Below are 7,699 nucleotides of genomic sequence, written 5' to 3'. Positions count from 1 at the left end.
GGAGAGAATTACTTTCGCACGTAGCATATCCAAGATGACGGAACCAATGAAGTCATGAATTCACGAGTAAAATGTGAGGTCTGTGCGAAGTTCAAAGAGCATGTGCGAAAAGATCCAATATAAGCGTGTGAGGACGTCGCATGCCAGATCCGAAAATAGGGGCTTTATTAGTTGTCCTCCACTATGTAAAACTCCTACATATAGGACCAACTACCACTGTGTTGGGGGGATCTTTTTGGAGAGTTGAGATAGAACTTTAGGAGGGAGAAAGTTATTTGCTCCCCAAGTTAGGGTTTTATCTTCTTTCTTTGTATTGACTTCTAAACTTAATAAAATTCTTCTAAGTGTTCTTCATAATGGTTTCATAGTTTGTTCTATAGATTATCTAAGGGGTGCGGTTGTAGGATTTCCTGCAACTACATTTTGGCGCTAGAATACATCTCGGGGAAAGGATTACACCTGCTTGTGAAAGTCTTAAACTGATTTTTCGAAAAGTTCTTATTATTCTTGTTTTCGTGAAAGATTTCGATTGTTTTCGCTGAGTTTCAATCTTTAAGTACACTCATTGAAAACGCAGTCTTCATTTAGGAATGAAGTTTTGATTTGCATAAGTCTGTGAGGAAAGTGTTTTTCCAGGAAATGATGGCGAAGCAAACAACATCAGCAGGAGAAAATGCAACACCAATCAGGAGGAGTAGAAGGATTGCAGGAAGAAGAAGAAGCGAAATCGCAGAGAAATCAAGGATGGGAGAGAGGAACAACAGATCTCGACCGCTTAGATCTCAGATCCAGCATGAACCAAAGGAGAACGACCACAAAAAATATGATGAAGTAAGTTTTCACACTACGGATACAGATATTGCAGATGAAAACGAAGGGAGAACGCATGAGGAAGGAGAGATAGGAGAAAATGTGGAGAACGCATGAGGAAGGAGCGATATGAGAAAATGTGGAGAACGTGTCCATTGCAGAACTCATACGAAGATTGTAAGATGAAAAAATAAGAGAAGAGGAAATGCGTGCGAACTTGACACGACAAAACAATGAACTAAGAGAGGAAAACCAAAGATTGCAGGAACAAAGGTCAGAAACTAGATCCAGAACAACACGTGCGAGCTCAAGATCAAGAACAAGTCGAAGTACCTCCATGCGAAGCAGATCTGATCACAGAGAGGATGAACGGAGATAATTTTTAGATAATAATTTGGCTAATAATATTCACGTAGGCAATAACATACAAGAGGAGCGCGAATGCAATCAAATGGAAGATCGATATGTACAGGTGGGTGAGAATGAACCCAGGCGAGGACTTCGCAGACAAGATAGACCGGAGCGAAATGGAGAATATAGCCGCATCCAAGACGACTCAGGATAGGAAAATGACCCAGAACAAGCAATAATGATACTCCATGGAAGAGAAATGCTGAGACGACAAAACGAGAGAGACAGAGCCGCACAAGAGCACGCAAGAGATGAAAGAGAAAGGCGGAGAAGGAGTAGAGAAGAGGCTGAACAACAAGAATTAGAGGAGGTTATGCGTCAAAACAGGAACGAAAAAATACTGAGGCAAGCACGCTTCAAAAGACCGATGCAGCAACAGGAGAACCCGTTCTCTAACGGTGAAATTTTAAGAGAAATATTAGAACTAAAAGAATTAATGGCAAGAGGAAAAGATGGAGGAAGAAGCAGCAAATACACCCTTCACACGACGGATACAGTTAGTAACAATACCAACAAAGTTCACACTACCCACATTTCCTAGCTCTTTGATGGATCTACATGTGCAGTCCAGCATATAAAGGCGTACAGCTTAGCTTTGCTACAATATGAGGATAGTGACGCAGTCTTATGCAAGTATTTTCCAACGAGCCTCACAAGAGAAGCTTTTAAGTGGTTCGACGGATTTCCAATGGGTTCAATAAGATCATTCCAGCACTAGTAGAGTTTTTTCTTGGGACAATACATCAACAATAATATGCTAAGGCCGGGAATTGAGAAAGTATTCAGCCTACGAAGGAGAACGAACGAAAGCCTACGAGCTATGACCACTAGATGGAGGACAATGTGTAGCGACATGGTAGGACGAGTGGATGAAAGAAATCTCATCCTAGCATTCATCAATGCATTATTTCCAACTGACTTGTTGTATACACAGATATTCAGGATGAAAGATAGAATAATGATGGCAGAGTTGCGCGAGTACCAGGAAGAGTACATCGCTCTTGAATAAAGCAGAGAGATATGGAGTCTTACCCAATTGCAGTTACGAGCGAAAAGGAAGGAAATGCAAGTCTATTACCAAGAATGGAGAACGTTGTTGCGAGCACTTCACAGGGAAGTAAAGAGAAATAATCGCATAAGACCAACAAAAGCAGGAAGCAATGAGTAGCAGAGATCAAGAAATGTACGAGCGAGAATACAGAGAAAGGAAATACAATAGTCATGGAGGAAACAACAAAGTTGCAAGATTCGACAATCAAGAAGAAGGATACGGAGGAAAAAAAAGATACTACAATCAAGGACCTGGTGTGAACAGTAGAACCTATGAAGAAATCAGGATGCCGCATCTTAACACAACAGTGGAAAAAAATTGGGAAGTTGTTATATTAATGGAAGAGATAACACCACCACCTAATCTCGGGCAAGAACCACCATCTGGGAGAAGAAGTAAAGAATTTTGTTCTTATCATCGTGTCCACAGCCACACAACGAATAACTGTAAGAATATAAAACGAATCATATTAATAATGATCGGACAAGGAAAGATTAACCACTTCCTAGATACACCACTACCGTCACCACCACAACCAACAACGGGAGGACAATCGTCAGGTGCGGACAAAGGAAAAAAACACATTTCTGATAGAAGTGGGACCGAATGTTAAGAACCTACACTGTAATTCAATAATACACTCGTTCAAAAGTATAAAATACTTCCATGACAATGTGTTGAGTCACGTGTTTGCAAGGGATGCTGAAGGAAAGGAAGTACTCAACTTAGTAAAGTTTCCAAAACTAGAAGATTGGAAAAAGAAACAAATTGCATTTAGCGCAAAGGAGGTACCAGGAGGTGGTGAACTTCATGAGAGTCCGCTCGTGGTTAAATTAGAAATCATACCAAGGATGATAAAGTAAGATGATGAAGGCGTGGAACATGACGCATGGGCGATAAACATAATACTAGTAGATCCTAGGAGCTCGGTCGACATATTGTTCTATCATGCATATAATACAATGGGTGGAAAGGATGAAGAACCGATTCCGTCTACTTATAAAATCTACGGTTTCAACGGATCTTCTAACAAGCCCAAAGGGGAGTTGACTATGTGAATCCCTCTTAAGACAATCTCCACATAAATAACCTTTTGTGTCGTGGACGTAGAATCTCCATACAATGCATTAATTGGAAGACCATGGTTACACAGCATTTTTGGTGTGGCTTCCATATATCATCAGTGTATCAAGTTCCCATTACCCCAAGGTGTTGGAATTATCAGAGGAGATACTAATGAAGCGAAAACACGCAACGAAATTGATGTTGAGGAAAGTGAAATGCGTGCGAGTAAAAGAAGAAATTGGAAGAATGACGCAGATGAAGACAGGAGGCGAGAAAGATTGATGGTAGATTTCATAACCAAGGAAGGAGAAATTGATAAATGTGCTGAATCATCAATGAAAGCGAGTGAAGGGAGCAAAAAGAAAACTGTAGAAGAACTAACACTCCTCAAATTCACCTAGAGGCAATGACATTCGCAAGAGAATATGTGAATACGAGGCGAGAAGAATTTCAACCAGGAGAATTGGTTGTGAGCGAAATACCATCATGCCGAAAACAAGGGAATAAGAAGGGAAACATTACATGGACTGGACCATATGTGGTGAATAAAAATGTTGGAAAAGGCATGTATGAATTAATGGAGATGGATGGAAGTAATATGGAGAACATGGAAAATCGACTTTATAACAAAAAGTATCTAAAGAAGTGCTACAGTTAAAGTAAGCTAGATAATATTGCTCGTGCGAATGTTATCCTGAAGTATTAATAAATTATTATGTATGCGAATAAAGGAAGAAAGAGGAAAGCATCATTGTACAAGCGAAAGATATTAAAAGAAAAATTCTATTTCTTCTTAATGAATACTTCTCAAATATAAGCAACATAAGGAGGCAACGATAAGACCTCAAAATAAGACCTCACTAGGGGGCAATAAAATTTAAAACCTCTAACTAGAGAGGCTAGGCATCCAGTTGTGGCGTGCACCCTAGTTAGCACTTGTGAAAGAGGAAATATAAATAAGCCCTAATGCGCATCACAATTGGGTAAAACCTAGTAATGCATGGCTTGGGCGAAATCCATACCAACCCTAGAACCTGAGTCATGGATATTGGGGGAGAAATAAAAGCCCATCCGGTAGACACTCCTTAGTCGAAAGACTAATGTACTTAGTTCTTTATCATGGAGTGTAGAAACTTGATCAGGGCGCTGGGGTACACGGTTGATACAAGGGTGTCGGGGGCGTCTAGAGCGTACCTCGCCTCTCTTGGTAAGTTCTGTCTATGATACACTCGGTCCTCAAGAAACCTCACTTAGGGTGAGGTCTCGAAAGAGGCAGCGAAAACAACTGGTTGTTGTATCACTGGATGGGAGGAGACCACCCTAACCCGATAGGGGTACGCCTCCTTGAAATGGCAACCAGGGGGGAAGATAAGGACGATACCCTCCATTAGGGAGCTGAATTGTGTCAAAAGACGTCAATATCATGGGACTATAACTTAAACAAGAGTATAGACCTGTCATATTGGCGCATAAAAATATCCTGCAGAGGCAATAATACGAAAGATGATAAGGCGAGATCAATGGGTCATTGCGCGAAAGTGTAAAGACCTCCTGCGATTTCGTCGTGCGGCCAAAATGAATACCCTGGGCAAAAATAAGTCATATTAATAGGGGAGGATGATTAAGGCCTCTACTTAGGGAGGCCCAATAAGACCTCACGAACAAACACAAAAGACCGCACTAACATTATTTTTGCAGGATGAAATAAAAGCAGGTGCAAAGGTATGATCAAAACATAAAATACAACCATGAATAATCTTGAATTACAAAGGTATTGTACATAATCAAGGACTTAGCAGAGACAATCGTACTCCCGAGAATAACAGAGGCAAGAATGGGATTATAAACACAACAAGATTATGTTATTCGCGCCAGCACGATAGCCTTATGATAAACATGGTAGAGGTAGATAATCCGCATACATATGATAGACTCATGCAAATACTGTTATATTCTCCCCAGTAAGTTATTTCTAGACTAACATAAATTATTAGAAAGGAAAGTGTTTTGTTTTTGGTAAAATAGCCACGAGGATAATAAAGAAGCATAAATAAGGAAGGAAGATGACATCTATTAAAAAGCTGAAGAATAATCAGTATATGTACAAAGAGGAAGATACAGTTGTTAATACCGGAGTTCTCGTTAGGTCCTACCCTTCCTAGCTAACCAAATAACCTTACCTTTGCTAAGAATTAGTAAGAGAGAGAGTTTCCTTTCCATTGTACCTTGACCTTCTTTATATAGACTTTCCAAAATCCCCTTCCTTTTATGACATCATGCCATGTGTCCTAAACTTCTTTAATTATTGTTAATGCCATTCCTTCTCTAATAAAACCCCTTCTTTCCTATTAATTCCTCCCTTGTCATTTCCATCTAATGGATGCTTTCTTAGTGGACTTGGGATTTAGTCCCCAAGTCCCCATGTCTTCATATTGGGCTTGCCTCCTTTTTAGGGGCACACTATCCCGGCTAAGGAGTAATATTTTTCATGTATCAACATTAGTCCCCTGATTATTGGGTCAATTGTTAAATGACCTGATAGTCAAATCATTCTGTGTTCTCGATCACCACGCATCGTAAGCAGCCAGACGGTTACTGTGTCATTAATGATGACACTTCCTCTATAAAGGTATCATTCCCTTTATCTGATCATTCGTTTCAAGCACCTTATTTTCCATTTTTTCCTCTTCCCGTTGGATACTTTGCTTTAGATGGCTCATTCCCTTCATGGGTACGTTTTGACCTTAGCGCCTGTCCCTACACTGGTATCAATGTTCAAGGAGGCAGAACTGGAGCGCTTGTTGTTAGTGAAATCCTAAGTTGAGGCGCTTCGCGCACACATACTAGCAAACAGGGACGCCATATGTGCCCAGTTCGCGGATCGTCATGTAGTGCATCAGGCGGCTAGGAGGGATATACACATGACATCTGTCATTTAGCATGCTTTAGATGACGCCGTCACATCTCGGTATGCTGCTGACTCGCTTCTCATGGAGTCCTCACTAATGACAACAACTATAGATCATGTCGTCGTTGATCGTCGTCCGTGAGCCCCTAATCAAGTAAATTCGCGACTTCCTGGGTACACTTTGTCCCTAACAGCTGTCTCCGTGCTCGTAAACCTGCTATATCCCAAATATGAGCTCGCGCGTCTACTAGCGTTAAGAGCAGAGGTGGAGGTATTGCGGGTTCTCAGGAGAATTCGCTTAGACAAAGCTCGTAAACAGTGTGATCAACATGAAGGCACTCTCGCGCTCGCTCGTAATGCAAGAAGAAAGGGCAAAGTTATGCGAGACATCCGCAGGTTGATAAGCGAAGCTAACCGGGAACTATCTCAAGCTGTTATTCAGTGTGACGAGGGGCGTTTGATGGCGGGAGCGGTGGATATGGACATTGCCCCTTGTCGCGAGCTAATAGTCGGTTAATATTGTGTGTTGTTTTGTGGTGACTTATTTTGCTATCTTTTTCCTTCATGCATTTGTTTTGTGATTCCCTCTCTTGTGAACTTATTTTCGATATTAGTACTAGTTATTGCTTGTCCCTATGATGCTTTTCCATATTGTTACTTTCCCTTTCTTGTGTTGTGGGTATTTCCTTGCTGGTCTTTGATCTCCGAGTCCCCGGGGCTCGTTTCAGGTTTGCGTTCCCTCTAGGGGGTACCCCGGTGCTGATTGGGGAGGCATCGTCTCCTGTATTTCATTTCCAATGTGAATTGAAACGTATCTCCACGTGTAAAGGAAGGAGGGTAATGATGATAACTGCATCGTGAGTCACGCCCTTCACCTTTATATACAGTTTTTCCCCTAGTATGCTTACTAGTTTAATTTCATTCTCCTTGTTTTGGTCAATCGTATTGCCTGCATGGCCAACTCTCTTCACGGATATGTGTTATCCTTGGTGATTAATGATTTCGATTGTGGTTGTAGTAATGAGGTTCAAACTCTCGGACTTGTGAAGATTAAATTTAAAGATTTAATAAAATTATATACAAAATTATTAACAATGGGTGCGAGAGGTAACCAAGACACTAGATTCCACTATTATGCAAAATTGAATGATAAATATTTCAAAACTCTATTCAATTCTTAAGTCCTCTTTTATCTTTAATTCACTATCAATCATACAGATTCTCAAACATTATTTGTAAACCTTAAGCATAGATTATCAAGAGATTAAACCAAGCATAACCTATCAAACTGAATAACAAATAATTAAGACAATCATTCAAACAATTTAAAACTCTGCAAAAGCAGCGATTAGGTGAATTATATAATTAAATGAAATAGTTACCCATTTATGTTGCGTGAATAGCTTATTCCATTGCCTTGATTACGAGGGAATTAGCTCATCATAGTATAAATG

Source organism: Papaver somniferum, chromosome 2, assembly GCF_003573695.1.
Source record: "Papaver somniferum cultivar HN1 chromosome 2, ASM357369v1, whole genome shotgun sequence".
Classification (NCBI taxonomy): domain Eukaryota; kingdom Viridiplantae; phylum Streptophyta; class Magnoliopsida; order Ranunculales; family Papaveraceae; genus Papaver; species Papaver somniferum.
This window is presented reverse-complemented; position numbering follows the sequence as displayed.